Source organism: Stegostoma tigrinum, unplaced genomic scaffold, assembly GCF_030684315.1.
Source record: "Stegostoma tigrinum isolate sSteTig4 unplaced genomic scaffold, sSteTig4.hap1 scaffold_143, whole genome shotgun sequence".
In the NCBI taxonomy this organism is placed as follows: Eukaryota; Metazoa; Chordata; class Chondrichthyes; order Orectolobiformes; family Stegostomatidae; genus Stegostoma; species Stegostoma tigrinum.
Genome location: NW_026728088.1, coordinates 386,956 through 404,375, shown reverse-complemented (window position 1 = coordinate 404,375; position 17,420 = coordinate 386,956). Strand labels below are relative to the sequence as shown.

At 44.5% G+C, this 17,420-nt stretch overlaps 1 long non-coding RNA gene across 2 annotated transcripts; it reads right to left on the bottom strand.

Moving 5' to 3' along the window:
- Positions 1–469: 469 nt before the first annotated feature.
- Positions 470–15,867, bottom strand: LOC132207739 (uncharacterized). 2 transcript variants are annotated; one of them, XR_009443770.1, is made up of 4 exons: positions 15,848–15,867; positions 13,973–14,014; positions 8,225–8,325; positions 470–2,651 (listed from the first exon to the last, which is right to left on the bottom strand). It is a non-coding gene; the product is annotated as an uncharacterized LOC132207739 (long non-coding RNA). The 2 variants fall into 2 exon arrangements; XR_009443769.1 differs by lacking the exon at positions 15,848–15,867 and having other exon boundaries at positions 13,861–13,976.
- Between the last annotated feature and the right edge of the window lie 1,553 nt (positions 15,868–17,420).

The window sequence follows — 17,420 nt, the reverse complement described above, 5'->3', positions numbered from 1 at the left end:
TGCCTGGCTGTTTACTGCAGGCATAAGCCATGCAGCTTATCACTGTTATTACCAGCAGTCAGTCAAGGGCGAGTCAGCAGATGGTCACCAGTTACATCTTCAAAATGCTCCAGTAGATTTGTTGAGCCTGAATTATGATCATCAATCCAAGCTGACCCTGTCCATTCCTGCCATTGGAGGTCAGTTTGATGAAATTCTCAAAAAGTGTTCGGGAGTTTGGGAGGTTCAAGTCCATAGCTCTCTGAAATTGCAACACAAGTAGATAAGATGGTGAAGAATTTTGCTTTCGTGGTACACAGCATCAGGATATGGTCAACGTGGATGTCTGGTTCATAAGTGGCATGTCAGAGCATGCACTGTTTGTACGAGAATAACTATGGTTTCAACTATGAAATGGCCACAACTTGATCAAAAGAGAAAGTGACCATCAAGCAGTTTGAACTGTCAGCTGTCAAATAAATTAAGACAGTTTAACGTATTTGCAGGAGTTTTTAATTTTTTTAAAAAATTCATTCATGGGATGATCACATCACTGGATAAGAATGGCAGTTTCCTTCCCTGTAGGCCATCGGTGAACAGATGGGTTTTTCCAACAAAGGCAATGGATTGACAGTCATCATCACATTCTTATTTCCAGATGGATTCACACCTAGGTCCCCAGACCAGTATCTCAGCCTCTAGGGAAGTGATGGACAGAAGACTAAATAGAAAATATGTACTAGAAATCACACAATGTTTTGGTTTATGTTTCCGTCATGAGATCCATCACTGCTATGGACACCAGGTAAAGAGCTGACGAGACTGCAATGCTCCCAGGCAGAGTCACAGCGGTCACCAGGTTTCATAGCCGACGGGGAAAATGCAAATCAGGGATTATAGGACATGACTCAACCCAATCCTATGTTTGGATTTAAAACATTCCTTTGATTTTTATCCACAAACTGAAAGATTACATTGTTTCCAATAAACAAATGTCTGTGGGAGAGCAACAGAATCTGTCATTGTAAAGGTGTGCAGACCTATCTAACAAATAAAGGGCCATCGAGATCATCACAGAATTCCTACAGTGTGGAAGATGGCCATTCAGTCAATATCAACCCTGCAAAGAGCATCCCAACCAGTCTCACACCCTACCCTATCCCTGCATTTTGCACACAAGATACTATGGGCAATTTAGCATAGTGAATCTACATAATTTGCACATTTTTGGACTGTGGGAGGAAACCAGAGCATCTGGAGGAAACTCACGCAGACAGTGTCTGGGTAAGACAATCTTCGTCAGGTCAGTGCGGACTTGATGGGCTAAGTGGTCTGCTCCCACAGTGGAGGGATTCTATGATCTCCAGAAACAAGCCCAAAACACATGGTTTTTGAATCGACTATAACAAAGTGTGGAGCTGGATGAACACAGCAGGCCAAGCAGCATCTCAGGAGCACAAAAGCTGACGTTTCAGGCCTTGACCCTTCTCTAGGCCCGAAAAGTCAGCTTTTGTGCTCCTGAGATGCTGCTTGGCCTGCTATGTTCATCCAGCTCCACACTTTTTGTTATCTTGGATTCTCCAGCATCTGCAGTTCCCATTATCACTGATACTATTTTTGATTCTACTGTTAGCTATATTCAAACCAATCAACTTATTCAGAAATTTGCTGGTCGTTAACCAGGAACCAGGAATGTACCAGGAAATCCCTTTTCACATATCATGCAGGTGGATAGGCTTTAGTCAGTGTGAATGTGTCGATGTGTTGTGACAACGTGACTATTTCCAAGCTCTACCTTACACAACTGTTAGTGTGACATTTTATTCACAATACCAGCACCTTTAATTGAGCAGGTATCGGTAACATCTGTACAAACAGCCCAACACCATGGTTTATTTGATAGTGAGAGTGACAGCAATGTTCTTCAACTGTGGTTGTCTGCGAACTCGCTGGTGTGTTAACAGTTTGGATGACAATGAATCCCTTCCCACACAGAGCTCATGAAAGGTCTCTCCCCAGAGTGAACTCGCTGGTGTATCAGCGGGGAATTCGAGTCAGCAAAGCCTTTCCCTCACGCAGAACAGGTCAATGGTCTCTCTCCAGTGTGACTCTGGTGGTCAGTTTCTAGCTGGGATGGATGAAGAAATTCCTTCCTGCAATCTGCACATTTCCACACTGTCTCCCAGTGTCACTGCACTGGTGTTTGGACATTTCAGATGAATCTTCACAGACTCTTCAACACACACACCATGTGCATTTCTCCCCAATGTGAGTGCTGCTTTTTCCTTCAATGTTCAAAATCCTGAGAAAATTGGGTTGTGATAAACAAAGTGACCGTCAGACCTGGATGTGGGCCTGTTTAAATTCTCCAACTGCAGACTATACTTTCAAAGAGAAAGTAAGTAAGAAACCAGAAGGACACAGATTGTGAAACTGAGAAATTCTCTGGACATGTGTACAGCAACACTTGGGGAATATGCTGGATCACCATTAGAACAAATTCATTCATAAATATCCTCCAGGTAAGGGATCCAGTCAGTGTTTGCATCAAACTACCAAAAGAGAGAATTGGGAGAGCCAGCGAGGAAGGACAGTCATTGTATAGATCTGTAACTCCACCTTTCAATCCCTCTGAAAGAGTAAGAGCAGTGCAGAAGTAAAATTGTGGAAATCTGAAATGAAAACAAAAAATGCTTCGTCAGCGTTGTACAGCACAAAACAATCCCTTTGGTCCCAGTTGTCCACGCTGACCAGATATCCCAAATTAATCTAATCCCATTTGCAAGCATTTGACCTATATTCTGCTACACGCTTCCTATTCACATACCTTTTAAATGTTGTAACTGTACCAGCTTCCTCTGGCACCTCATTCTGCACAGGCACCACCCACTTTCCCTTTAAAAAAAGGAAATTTGCTGGAAAAGCTCAGCAGGCCTGGTGGCATCTGTGGAGGAGGGGGAAAAAAGTTAACATTTCGGGACCGGTGACCCTTCCTCAGAACCCGAAACTCTTCTCTCCTCCACAGATGCTGCCAAACCTGCTGAGCTTTTCCAGCAACTTTGTTTTCTTTTCAGATTTGCAGCATCTGCAGTTCTTTTGGCTCCCTTTTAAAGACTTTCCCTCTCAGCTTAAGCCAATGTTATTAGTTCTAGTCTCTAATTCAGGTTAGTTCTTCCCTAACCTGGGAAAACAATCTTGGCCATTCACCCTACACCCACCATAATTTTATTAACCTCTATAAGGTCACCCCTCAGCCTTCAATGCTCCAGGTAAAATAGCCCCAGCATATTCAACCTCTCCCTACATCTCAAAACTTCCACCTCCTGCAACATCCTTATAAATCTTTTCTGCACCCTGCCAAGTTTAACAGCATCATTCCTATAGCAGGGAGACCAGAACTGAACACAATATTCCAAAAGCAGCATAATCAATGTCTTGTTCAGCCTATAACATGACCTCCCAACTCCTACACTCAATGCACTGACCAATAAATGCCAGCACAGCAAATATCATCTTCACTACCTTCTGTACCTGCAATCCACCTTCAAGGAACTGTGCACCTGCACCCCAAGGAGTCTCTGTTGCATAACAGCCCCGAGGGCCTCATCAGTAACTGTTTAAGTCCTGCCCTGATTTGTCATTGCCATAATGCAAATCGCTCACATTTATCTGAACTAAGTGTATTTCTATCACTCCTTGGCCCATCAACCCATTGATTACGTTCCCATTGTACTTGGGAAGTAAACTCCTTTGCTGTCTACTACAACAACAATAATTTTAGTGTCATCTGCAAACTTACTAACCATTCCTCCAATATTCATTCCACATGATTTGCATCAATGATAAAAAAAGCAGTGGACCCAGCACCAATCCTTGCAGCACACTGCTGTTCATAGTCTTCCAGACTGAACCCGCTCCCCGCCCCCCACCATGATCCTGTTTCCTACCTTCAAGCCAATTTTGTTTCAAATAGCTAACTCTCCCTGGGTTCCATTTGATCTAATCTTGCTAACCAGTCTGTCATGTGGAGCTTTGGTGAATGCCTTGCTGAAGTCCATAATAGACAGTGTCCACTGCTTTGCCTTCTTCAATCTTCTTTGTCACTTCTTCAAAAAACTCAATCAAGTTAGTGAGACAAGATTTCCTACTCACAAAGCCATGTCTACCATCCCTAATCAGTCTTTGCTTCTCTAACCACATGCAAATCCTGTCCCTCAGAATCCCCTCCAGCAATTTACCCACCACTGACATCAGGCTCAACGGTCGATGGTCCTCTGGCTTTTCCTTAAAGAATGGCACCACATTAGCCACCCGGCCTTCTGGCACTTCACTAGTGTCAGTGATACAAATACCTCAGCAAGGGGCCAGCAATTACTTCCCCAGCTTCTCCCAGAGTTTGTGGGTAACACCTGATCAGGTGCCAGGAACCTATCCACCTTTATGCATTTTAAGACATCCAGCACCTAGATCTCTGTAATATAGACACTTCTCACGACTCATTATTTATGATTCCAAGCTCTCTCACTGCCATATCCTTCTCTGCAGTAAATACTAATGCGAATACTCATTCACTATCTCAGCCTGCAGTTCCACACAGACAGCCTTGTTGATCTTTAAAGGGGCCCCTATTTTTTCCCTTGTTGTTTTTATGTCCCAAATGAAGTTTCAGAATCTCTTGGGATTCCCCTTAACTCAATTTGCCAAAGATAGCTCATGTCTCCTTTTTGCCGTCCTGATTTCCCTCAAGTATACTCCTACTGCCCCTATACTTTGAAGGATTGACCCAAATCCTGCTGTCAGTACCCAACATGTGCTGCCTTCTTTTTCTTGACCAGAGCCTCAATTTCTCCAGTCAGCCAGTATCCCCTACATTTACCAGCCTTGCCCTTCACGTGAACAGGAACATGTGCCTGGCTCTCCTTATTTTAGTTTTGAGGGCCTCCCACTTTCCAAGCATTCCTTGACCTACATATTACCTCTCCCGATCATCTTTTGGAAGTTCTTGCCCAATAATGTCAAAGTTGGCCTTACTTCAATTTAATGCATATTTAGAATTTTGAAATGTATAAGTTTTATATGTAAACTGATCACATCTGCCTGCATCTGGCATATACTCCTCTAAAGCTCTCTTATCTATGTCCCTATTCAAGTGTCTTTTAAACAATGTGACTGTACCTGTATCTGCCACTTCCTGAGTTTGTTCCACACGTGGACAAGTTCGTAAAAATAAAAAAATCCATGTCTTTTTAAATATGTATTTCTCCTCTCACCTTACATACATGTCCCCTTGTCTTGAAATCACCCAACCTTGGGAATAAACCCTTGCTATTCGCATAATCTGTGCCCTCATGATTTTATCAACCTCTAAGGTCACTCCTTAACCCATTATACTCCAGTGAGAAAAGTCCTAGCTTTGTCTGTCTATTTGATAATCAAGCTCTCCAATCCTGGCAACATCCCAGCAAGTCTGTTCTGAACTGTCTCCAGTTCAATAATAATGTCCTTCCTGTAACAGGGCAACCAGAGCTGCACACAATACCTCAAATGAAGCCTCAATGTCCTATACAACCTCAACATAACATCCCAACTCTGAGACTCAGAGGTCTGAGCAATGAAAGCAAGTGTGCTAAACAACATATTAACCACCCTGACTACTTGTCTACATAAACTTCAAAGAATTATGTACCTGAATCTCAGCATTTCTCTGTTTCACAACTCTACCCTGGGTGCAACCATCAATTGTTGGTCCTACCCTGTTCATTTTACCAAAATACAATATCTCACATTTATTCAAATTGAACTTCATCCTCCACTTCTCAACCCATTGACATAATTGATCAAGATCTCACTGTCATCTTAGATAACCTTCACTAACCACTAATTCTCGTATCGTCTGCAAACTTACTAATCTTGTCCCTTAAATTCGCATCCAAATCATTAATATAAATGAGAAACAAAAGTGGCCCCTGCACAGATTGCTGTGGAACACACTGGTCACAGAACTCCACTCTGAAAAATCCCCAACACCACATTCTCTCCGACAACTAAGCCAATTCCGCTTCCAATAAGCGAGCTCTTCCTGAATCACGTGTGATCTAACTTTACTCATTAGTCTACCACGTGGAACCCGGTCAAAGGCTTCACTCTCACTCTGGGAGGTGCTGCAAATCTGACCCAATTCCCCCGCTATTTGTCCATCATTCCTTGAAAAGTTAAATCCCAACTCTCTTCTGAGAATAACTGCTAAATCTGCATCCAGCTACCATTCAGACTGTTCCAGATCCTGGGAACTTGCTGAGTCAAACAAACAATCTTCACATTTTCACCCTGCATTATTTGCCAATTAGCTGAATGTTGTATTCTACGGTTACCAAACATTGCTACAATGGAGAATTATCTCGGCTTCTGTTAGCTCTCTCCAAGCCAGAGACCCACCATAATTTTAATTGACTTATGGGATGTGGTCTTTCCTGCACAAACTAATATTGATTGCCCATTTTTATTGGATTTGGAGAAAGTGGTACTTTCTATGACTGCTGCACTCCATGTGCTGTAAGTACACCACTGTGTTGTTATGATGATAATCCACCCTGGAGCCTCACTACCCTCCCGATTGCAGGAATCATACCTCAAACTTCACTACCCACCTGATCATGCCCTCGAGCCTCACTACCTGCATTACTGCAGGCATTACCATCGAGCCTCAACACGCTTCACATCTCTGGAATCCCTCTCCAGCCTCACTACCTGCCTATCGTTGGAATCCCCCACTAGCCACATAACTCACACCATCTATTCAGATTCCTCCAGTCTCACAAACCACCTCATCTCTAATCTCCTCCAGCCCACAAACTTCTTTAGCTCTATAATTGTCTTCAGCCTCACAAACCTCCCTTTGTCTGAGGTCTCCTCCAGCCTCACAATCTTCCCCATTTCTGTAATCTCATCCAAGCTCACTTTTCCCTATTTTTGGAATCTTCTCCGGTCTCAGAACCCTTCCTGTCTCTAATATCGTCCAGCCTCACAAATGGATGATACAAGAATGATATTTCTTTCCTCTAATACAATCCTTATTTTTATACATCCACTTGATGGCGGTACTTTCAATTTCCTGGGCTTCAGGCCCCTGAATTTCGAGGTAAACCGCATTACGTCTATACCTCACTTTTCTCCCGAAAATACTGACCAATCATGAGTCATTTGTTCTAATATCTCATATTCTGAAATGACTTGACATATTGCTGGGTATCCTCCTATGTGAAGAGTCTCGGAGGTCTACAGCACAGAAAAAGTCTTTGTGGCCCATCCAGCCTGTGCCAGTTAAAAACCACCACCTAACTATTCTAATCTAATTTTCCAGAACTTGGCCCATAGACTCTGCATTGGCATCACAAGTGTGCATCTATATATATCTTAAACGCTATGAGGATCTCTGTGCCTACCACCCTCACAGACAGTGAGGTTCAGTGCCATTGTCACAGCATGATGACATTACAGACAGGAAAAGAGACGAGCTGAGTCTGTGCAAACCAAAGATCCCCCACACACTGTGAAAGACGGGAGGGTGCCTGATCGGAGGCAGAGGAGATTTAACAGAATGGTTTGTAGGGAGAGGGTTTTTAGTTGCATGGTTAGGGCTGTTTTTATTATAATTTTGTGTGACTTAGACATTTCTGGTACATATTGAGAATATCCATCTACAATAGATGGACTTCCTCTCAATCTCTCTCCTCGCCTGGGGTGCAGTAATCTTCAGGTTAAACCAGCCCTATGGTCAGGTAGGACAATGGTGACTTTACCTTAGGCATAGTGATGCCACTGTGCCTCGGTGGTGTAGAGGGGAATGTTGCATGTGGTGGATGGGACACCACTCTGACACTGCTTCATCTGGAGGATGTTACCTTTCTTTAATATTGTTGGGGCTGTACTCATGCAGGGAAGTGGAAAATGTTCCAACACAATCCGGATGAGTGCCTTACACACAGGAAACAAACTGTCATTGGGTAATCAGGTGCTTGGGGAAACTAAGATTGATCTCCTTGTAACAAAGGATTTTGAGGGGACCTTTGATAGGAGGTGTTTACAAAAGATAAACATTAGGACGGCAAAATGTACACTCAACTGGCCATAAAAAAGGGCTACAGGACATATATTAAAAGTCGTAGGAAAGATCTATTGAGAGAATGGGGTAATAAGAAAGAAATTTTACATGGCAAATGGGAATGAGCAGGAACACAATACTCACACACAATGCGAATATCCAGGTCCTGATTGAATTGAGTAATTCTGTCAGAGTTTGGTGTTACAATTATTGAGCTTCCTACCTGAAAGTCCACTTGTAATATCCTGTAACACAAATTCATAAAATCCATCACTGTCAGAGTAGGAATCCACAACATCCCCTCCTCCTGGCCGAGGGTAACTGTGCATTGTTCCTGCTGCACATTATTCCTTGTGGGAGTCAGCAGCTGATTCGAGGGATTTCTATTTGGGTTTCTAGGAATTTCCACATTGGGGCTTCATGTCACTGAACAGAACAACAGGTGTTTGACACAAGGCAAAGAATGGCCAAGATTTAGTGAGATGCAGGCAGCAGGATTTGCTTCCTTTTCTTTCCTTCTGTGCTGCTGCACTGCCACAATGAGACATCAGCTTTTCCGGCCCAATGCAACTTGATGAACAAGTTGTCTCGATTCTGAGAAATGGGCAGTAAGCTTCTCCCAGTCATTTGAAAAAACACCCCTTAAAAAGGCAGCAATTACGTATGTGTCATGTTGCCCAGTGCTCCCAACAAAAAGATGAGAAGAATGAGGAAGGATCTCATAAAAAGGGATAACAGTCAAGTTCCATGAGGGTTAGAGTTTATGGAGAGATATTGATAAATGGGCGACAAGTCGGCAAATGGAGTATAATTTGGGAAAACGTGAAGTTGCTAATTTTTGAGGAGATGACCAAAGAACAGTGTTATTTAAAAATGTAAAAACTGTGGAAAACTGCAACACAAAAGGGATTCAGGAATAATTGTGCAGGAAGCATGAAGCGAGCATACAGTTGCAACAGGTAATCGGGAAGGGTCATGGGATGTTATCCTTATGTCAAGGTGTTTGCAGTAGAAGAGTTTGGAATACATGTCTTAGGACAAATGTACAACTTGCTGGCAAGACCACATCTGGAAGAATGTGAGCAGCTTTTTTGGTCCACTTATTTGAGCAAGTATATAACTTCACTGGAGGCATTTCAAAGAAGATGAACTAAGATGATCATTGGTTTGGAGGGATTATGTTTTAAGCTAAGACGAAACAGGTCTGGAATATACTAACTAGATTTTTTTGAAGAATGAGAGATGTTCTAATTAAAAATAGAGGATTCTCAAGGGAGTTGACAGGATAAATGCTGAGGAAATATTTCTCATCGTGGGAGCAGATTCTCGATAAGGCAGAGAAGAGAGGGTTCTCTTTTGGAATTGTCAAGCTTAAGGCAACACAGACATGGGTAAGGGGTTTCAGTCGCGAATGAGCTGGAGTGAGGTGGAGAGAAGGAGCATTTTAGAGATTGAAATTTCTGGCATTTGTGATTGAAATGTACGGTAAGATGTTCATCTTGAGACCAGATATGACAGCATTATTGAGAAGGGTGCAGTTCAGCCTCAGACAGTTCCCAATGAGAGGGATGGATTCAGTACAATAGTAAGGAAAAATAATTTGTAATAATAACTGAAGGCAATGTGTTTTACTATCACAAAGTGTTATTGGAGGAAATTTCAACTAATCAAGTAGTGGAAGCATGATAAGCAGTTTTATAACTGAGTAACAGTGGAGCAAAGTGATGGAGACGAGTTCGATCTGAACATTGTAGAATACATGTGAAAGTTAACACAGTGCTTGTGGAAGATCTCACCTCCTGGAAGTATGTTGGTGAGAAACAGCATGGGCCAAGGATAGATCCTGGAGGGACATTTACGACATGGATTTCAGACAGGAAAGAGAGATGGAGTGGGATTTTCCAATGACGGTGAGGTCGAACATTGGTTTTAAACAGAATGGGTGAGAAGGACATAACCGGAAAAGAGAAACAGACAGAACAAGTAACAATATCTGTGAATTGGCATGGGGGAAGAGGCAGGGAGGAGGAGGAGGAGGAGAAATAAGAGTTGGAATATTTGTAGTTTAGTGAGAATAGGGCAAAGTGTTAAGATGAGCTCTGATAAGGCTTGACATGAAACTGGACAAAGATGCAAGTTTAAGCCTAAAACGAGGAGCAACATGCTAAGCAATTTGGTTTGGTGGGCTTGTGGAAGAGAGGGAAGCAGCAGAGGCAGCTGATTGGATTGTCTCAATCTTAGTGACATAGAAACTGCATGTGTCTCCTTCACTTGCTGTTGGAGCGGAGGATGGAGGAGACAGGATGATGGACAGTGTTTTGCAAAGAAACAATGCCTGTGTTAGTGATATTTAAAAATGAGTGAACAAACCTGATGACTAACTTTTATCCAGAATGTTAAAATGTACAACAGAAGTCCAGGTTCAAATCCTATCTCAGCAGATGGTGGAATTTGAATTCAATAAAAAAAAACTGGAGGAATCAACTGGTTGCCATGGCAACAATTGCTGATGACAGAGTGAAAAAAAAATCTAATGTCCTTCGGGGAAAGAAATTTGCCAACCTCAGCAAGCCACTCAGTTGCAAATCACTGCAAAGTTTCAACAAAGGAATGAAGCTGGGTGGCCCATTTGGCATCCACCAGGGAACTAGGAAAGACAACTGCAGAATCAGCCCTATCGGCCCCCCAAACTCCTGCTTAATAATATCTGGGGGCTAGTGGCAAAATTTGGAGAGCCGCTTCAAAGACGAGTCAAGGAACAGTGTCAGACTCATGGAAACATACCTGGCAAACAATGACACACACCACTATCATTGTCCTTAGTGAAGCCCTGTCCCAGCAGACGTGACAGCACAGTGCTATTCTGACCAGATTATTTGACCTGGGAGTACTCAACATTGACTCTGACGCCTGGAAGTCTCATGGCTCCTGCTGATTACCATGTACCATCCTCCCTTGGTTGATAAATCAGCAGTAGTATTATCGCTAGATTATTAATCCAGAGACCCAGATAACATTCTGGGGACCTGGGTTCGCATCCTGCCATGGCAGATGGTGAAACATGAATTAAATAATGATCTGGAACTAAGATTCTCATGATGACCATGAAACCATTGCCAATTATCAGGAAAGACCCATCTGGTTCACTTATGCCCTTTCCGGAAATGTGCCATCCTTACCTGGTCTGGATGACATGTGACTCCAAACCCATAGTGATGTGCTTGACTCTTAACTGCCTTCCAGGTAATAAACGCTGGTCCAGCCAGCGATTTCCACATCCCAAGAGGGAATTTTAAGAAACAAAAAACTCCATCATGTTGAACAGCACTTGGAGGAAGCACTGCGAGTGTGAATAGCACTAAATGTACTCAATGTCCACATCAGGAGTAGTTTGCAGGAGGATTACCAATCAGGCTGGTCGGGTCCTGAAGGACAAAGCTGCTTGGCTGGGACTGCAGCAGGTGCTGACGCACCAAAGGGGGAAAATATAGCTGATCTCATCATCACCAATTTCCCAGCTGCAGAGGCATCTGTCCATGACAGGATTGTTAACAGCAACCACCGCACAGTCCTGTGGAGACAAAGCCTCATCTTAAACTTGAGAATACCCCCCATTGCATTGGGTGGCACTAACTTCGGCTAAAAGGGACAGACTTGGAACAGACACAGGAGCTCAAAACCAGATATCTATGAGGCTTTGAGAGAGACTGCAACAGTAGCAGACCTTCTCCAGCACAATCTGTAACCTCATGGCCCAGCATATCCTAGAGACACCCATTGCCATTGATCCAGGGGACCAACACTGCTTGAACGGAGAGTATTGGAGGGCATGCCAAGGGCAGCACCAGGCATACCTAAAAATAAGGTGCCAACCTGGTAAAACCACCAAACAGGACTATCTGCATGCAAAATAGCATAAGCAGCAAGAGTTAGAGCTAAGCCACCCCATAACCAATAGATCAGATGCAAGCTCTGCAGTTCTACCACACCCAGTCGTGAACAGTGATGGACAATTAAACAACTCACTGGAGGAAGAATGCCAAAAATCCCCATCTTTACCCGACACAGGAGCCCAACCTCTCCTTGCAAAAGACAAGTCTGCAGCAATCTTCAGCCAGAAGTGCCAACTGGATGATCCATCTCAGCCTTCTCCAGAGGTCCCCAACATCAGAGATGTGAGTTTTCATCCAATTTGATTCATTTCACATAATATTAAAGAAATGAATGAACAGTGCAAAGGTTATGGGCCCTGGCAACACTCTGACAATAGTAGCGATGACTAGTGCTCTAGAGCTTGCTAGCATCCAAGCCAAACTATTTCAGTCCTGCTACGGCGCTGGCATCTCCTAACAATTTGGAAAACTGCCCAGGTCTGTTCAGCACAAAAACATTGAAAATCCAACCCGACCAATTTCCCCTCAAGCAATCTACTCTCTATCATCAGTAAAGTACTGGAAGGTGTTGTCAACAGCAGTATTAAACAGCACTTACTCAGCAGTAACCTGCTCAGTGACACCCAGCATGGGCCATGGTGGGCACTCAGTTCCTGATCTTATTACAGACTTGATCCGCAAATTCACAAACAGCTGAATTCCTGAGGTGAGGTGAGGGTAAACAGCAGAGCCCTGCACAAAAACCACGTACTTCCACTTCAGTGACAATGACTGACAGTGACACCTTAGTTTCAGCTCATCTGCTGAACCTCTCATCTATTCCTGTGTTACCTCTAGGCTTAACTATCCAAACTCACTGCCAGTCGGCCTCCCACATTCAATGTCCCTGTAACCTCAAGAATACCTAAAGTTCTGCTGCACACAAGTACATTTGTACCAAGACCTGTTCACCCATCACTGCTGTGCTCCCTGACCCACAAAGGCTCCTGTTTATAAGCAACAATTTAAAATTCTCAGATAATAAAATGTGAGGCTGGATGAACACAGCAGGCCAAGCAGCATCTCAGGAGCACATTGGCCTGCTGTGAAGCTTTTGTGCTCCGGAGATGCTGCTTGGCCTGCTGTGAGCTTTTGTGCTCCTGAGATGCTGCTTGGCCTGCTGTGAGCTTTTGTGCTCCTGAGATGCTGCTTGGCCTGCTGTGAGCTTTTGTGCTCCTGAGATGCTGCTTGGCCTGCTGTGAGCTTTTGTGCTCCTGAGATGCTGCTTGGCCTGCTGTGAGCTTTTGTGCTCCTGAGATGCTGCTTGGCCTGCTGTGAGCTTTTGTGCTCCTGAGATGCTGCTTGGCCTGCTGTGAGCTTTTGTGCTCCTGAGATGCTGCTTGGCCTGCTGTGAGCTTTTGTGCTCCTGAGATGCTGCTTGGCCTGCTGTGAGCTTTTGTGCTCCTGAGATGCTGCTTGGCCTGCTGTGTTCATCCAGCCTCACATTTTATTATCTTGGAATCTCCAGCATCTGCAGTTCCCATTATCTCTGATACTAATTTAAAATTCTCACCCGTGATTTAATTCCTGGCTGTGACGAGCCCTATCTCCCTGCACACACAACCTTCAAGAGTTCGATAACTCATTTAGTTCCAGACTCCAACAATGTGTTTAATCATCCCTTCACTATTGGAGGCTGTTTCTACAGTTGCCAGAAAACGTGATCTGGAATTCCCCTGATAAACCTCTTAGGTTTGCTTTCCTTGAGAGAGTCAGGAAAACCTGTAGATATGGTAACTTTTTGGTCACCTGACCTAATATGGCCTTACGTCAAAAGTTTGTTGATAATATTTTTGTGAAATTATAAAACATGATAAAAATACAAATAGTTTGTTGATTTGGACATACACCATTAGCTCTTCAGTATCGCTAGATGAATGATCTGTAACTTCTCAAATGGAGCATTGTGAGAGCACCTTTATCATACAAACTGAAGCAGCACACGAAAGTTAAACATCACCTTCTCCACAGGGAACAGGGCTTTGGCAACGATCGCTGGTATCTGTGGAAGGAGAAACACACAGTAAATGTTGCAGAAGTGCAAAATGAATGACAGATAAAAACGCTGTAGAATTTGGTGGTCTGAAATGGAAGAAAAATACACTCTCTTTCTGGGAAAATATTTCCTGACTGTGAAAGATACCATTCAAAAATTAATCTGGTAAGAGAGCAGCACATGGTCAGGGGGTGGGCAGCAGTGGAAAATTTATTTACAAAAAAGGTACAAGGAAATTACAGTAAAATACTACAGAGATCAAATCTATCCATCATTAGAGACTGAAGAGATTAGACACCGACAAAGGTGATCAGGGAGCACAGAAGTGAGCAAGAGCAGTGTGAGCTGCTATGATCCAACAGTCTGGGAAAAAAAATCCATAAGAAACAAACATTTCTCTTGGATAAGAGATAATAGGAACTGCAGATGCTGGAGAATCCAAGATAACAAGGTGTGGAGCTGGATGAACACAGCAGGCCAAGGAGCATCTTCGGAGCAGGAAAGCTGACGTTTTGGGCCTGGACACCACTTCAGAAATGGGGGAGGGGAAGAGGATTCTGAACGAAATAGGGAGAGGGGGGAGACAGATCAAAGATGGAGAGAAAAGATATTTGGAGAGGAGACAGACAAGTTAAAGAGGCGGGCATGGAGCAGGTAAAGATGAGGAGAGGTGGGGAGGTAGGGAGGTGATAGGTCAGTCCAGGGAGGACAGACAGGTCAAGGGGGTGGGATGAAGTTAGTAAGCAGGAAATAGGGGTGCAGCTTGAGGTGGGAGGAGGCAATAGGAGAGAGGAAGAACAGGTTAGGGAGGCAGGGACAAGCTGGGCTAGTTTTGGGAGGCAGTTGGGGGAGGGGAGATTTTGAGGCTTCTGAAATCCACATGGACACCATTGGGCTGCAGGGTTCCCAGGCAGAATATGTGTTGCTATTCCTGCAACCCTTGGGTGGCATCATTGTGGCACTGCAGGTGGCCCAGGATGGACATGTCATCTGAGGAATGGGATGGGGAGTTGAAATGGTTCGCAACTGGGAGGTGCAGTTGTTTCTTGCGAACTGAGCGTAGGTGTTCTGCAAAGCAGTCCCCAAGCCTCCGCTTGGTTTCCGCAATGTAGAGGAGGCCACAACGGGTACAGGGGATGCAGTATACCACATTGGCAGATGTGCAGGTGAACATCTGCTCGATGTAGAAAGTCTTCTTGGGGCCTGGGATGGGGGGGGGGAAAAGAGAAGAGGGAGGAGGTGTGGAGGCAAGTGTAGCACTTCCTTTGGTTGCAGGGGAAGGTGCTGGGAGTAGTGGGGTTGGAGGGCAGCGTGGAGCGGACAAGGGAGTCACGGAGAGACTGGTCTCTCCGGCAGGCAAGCAAGGGTGGGGAGGGAAAAATGTCTTTGATGGTGAGGTCGGATTGCTGATGGCGGAAGTGTCAGAGGATGACGTGTTCGATCCGGAGATTGGTGGAGTGGTATGTGAGGATGAGGGGGATTCTTTTTCAGTTGTTATTGCAGGGATAGGGTGCGAGGGAGGAGTTGTAGAAAAATGCAGGAGACACGGTCAAGGGTGTTCTTGACCACTCCGGTGGGGAGGTGGGGAGTGGAGTTGCGGTCCTTGAAAAACAAGGACATCATAGATGTACGGGAGTGGAATCCTGGGAGCAGATGCGGCAGAGGTGAAGCAATTGGGAATAGGAGATGGCACTTTTGCAGGACGGTGGGTGGGTGTGAGATGTTAATGTGATAACATCCCATTAATTTAAAGAAGTATAGAAATCAAAGTCTTTCATCTGCATTTGATTCCTATACAGAGACTTTGACTTATAGAAGTAAAGTCTTTTATCTACTCACATCGGTATGCAGACACTGCCCTGAAGCTTCCTGCCCAGCTAGGAATTCAGTGTAAAGCTTTTGTAACTCATCTTCTCACACATCGGCATGCAGACACTGTCTTACGTTTCCTGACTGAACTGAAATTAGAATCAATCTGTATCAAATAGGGTTAGGTGGGGAAATTTTGTAAAGGTGTGAAACCTCTAAAGCATGTAACTTCTGTCGCTGACTAAGGGGCCAGGGCACTGACTTTGTCCTAGCCAGACACACTGGCAACTTGAAATCACAATCTGTCCCGGACAACAACTCAAAATCACCTCCTGCCATGAGCAGCTACTTCACAAGCAATCGATACTATATCCTGGTCTTTTATGTTGTCCATGTAATAATTGCTTGGTATCCTGTTTTTGTCTGTTGTAGTAATTGTTTTATGTATCATGTCATTGGAGGTTGTGAAATCGTTTTCTGTATCATGTCTTTTGTAAAGTATAAAAAGCAGGGACTGTCCGGGGAGAACTCCTTGTGAGACTTTGCACTGTGTGCCGGGTTGAGTACAGTGATTCTTCACAGCTTGTACTTGCTTGGTAAGAAAATGATTTGTGTTTTTCTAAACAGGTCAGTGTCTTGTTATTGCAGCACGTCCGTGAGGGTCTCCGAAAACAAACTTGACAGGTGGGAGGAGGTGTATTCTAGGTAGCTGTGGGAGTCAGTGGGCTTGAAATATATATCGGTTTTGAGATTGTTCCCCAAGATGGAAATAGAGGACCAGGAAGGTGAGAGAGGTGGTTAGAGATGGTCCAGGTGAACTTAAGGTTGGGGTGGAAGGTGTTGGTGAAGTGGGCAAACTGTTCGAGCTCCTCATAGGAGCACGAGGCAGCGCCGATACAGTCATCCATGTACTGGAGGAAGAGGTACGGAAGAGGGATTGTTCCAACAAAGAGACAGGCAAAGCTTGGGCCCATGCAGGTACCCATGGCCACCCCCTTTGTCTGTAGGCAGTGGGACGAGTTCACCGAAGCACATAATGGGGTCAGTGGAGGGGAACTGGTCAGACCTGCAGGACAGGAAATAGCGTAGGGCTTTGAGGCCATCTGTATGGGGTATGCAGGTGCTAATGTGGTATACTGCACCGCTGCACCCGTTCTGGCCTCCTCTATATCAGGGAAACCAAGCAGAGGCTTGGGGACCACTTTACAGAACACCTACACTCAGTTCGCAATAAACAATTGCTCATCCCCACCTCCCTAACCTACTCTTCCTCTCACCTATCCCCTCCTCCCATCTCAAGCCACACCCCCATTTCCTACTTGCTAACCTCATCCCACCCCTTTGACTTGTTGGTCCTCCATAGACTGACCCATCCCCTCCCCACCTACACTCACCTTTACCTGCTCCATCCCCACCTCTTTAACTTGTCTGTCTCCTCTCCACTTGTCTCCCACTCTCTCCCTGTTTGTTTCAGCATCCCCTTCCCCTCCCCCATTTCTGAAGGGTGTGGGCCCGAATACGTCAGTTTTCCTGTTTCTCTGATGCTGCCTGTCCTGTTGTGTTCCTCCAGCTTCACCCCCGGCCCTTTTAAAGTTTCAAAGCT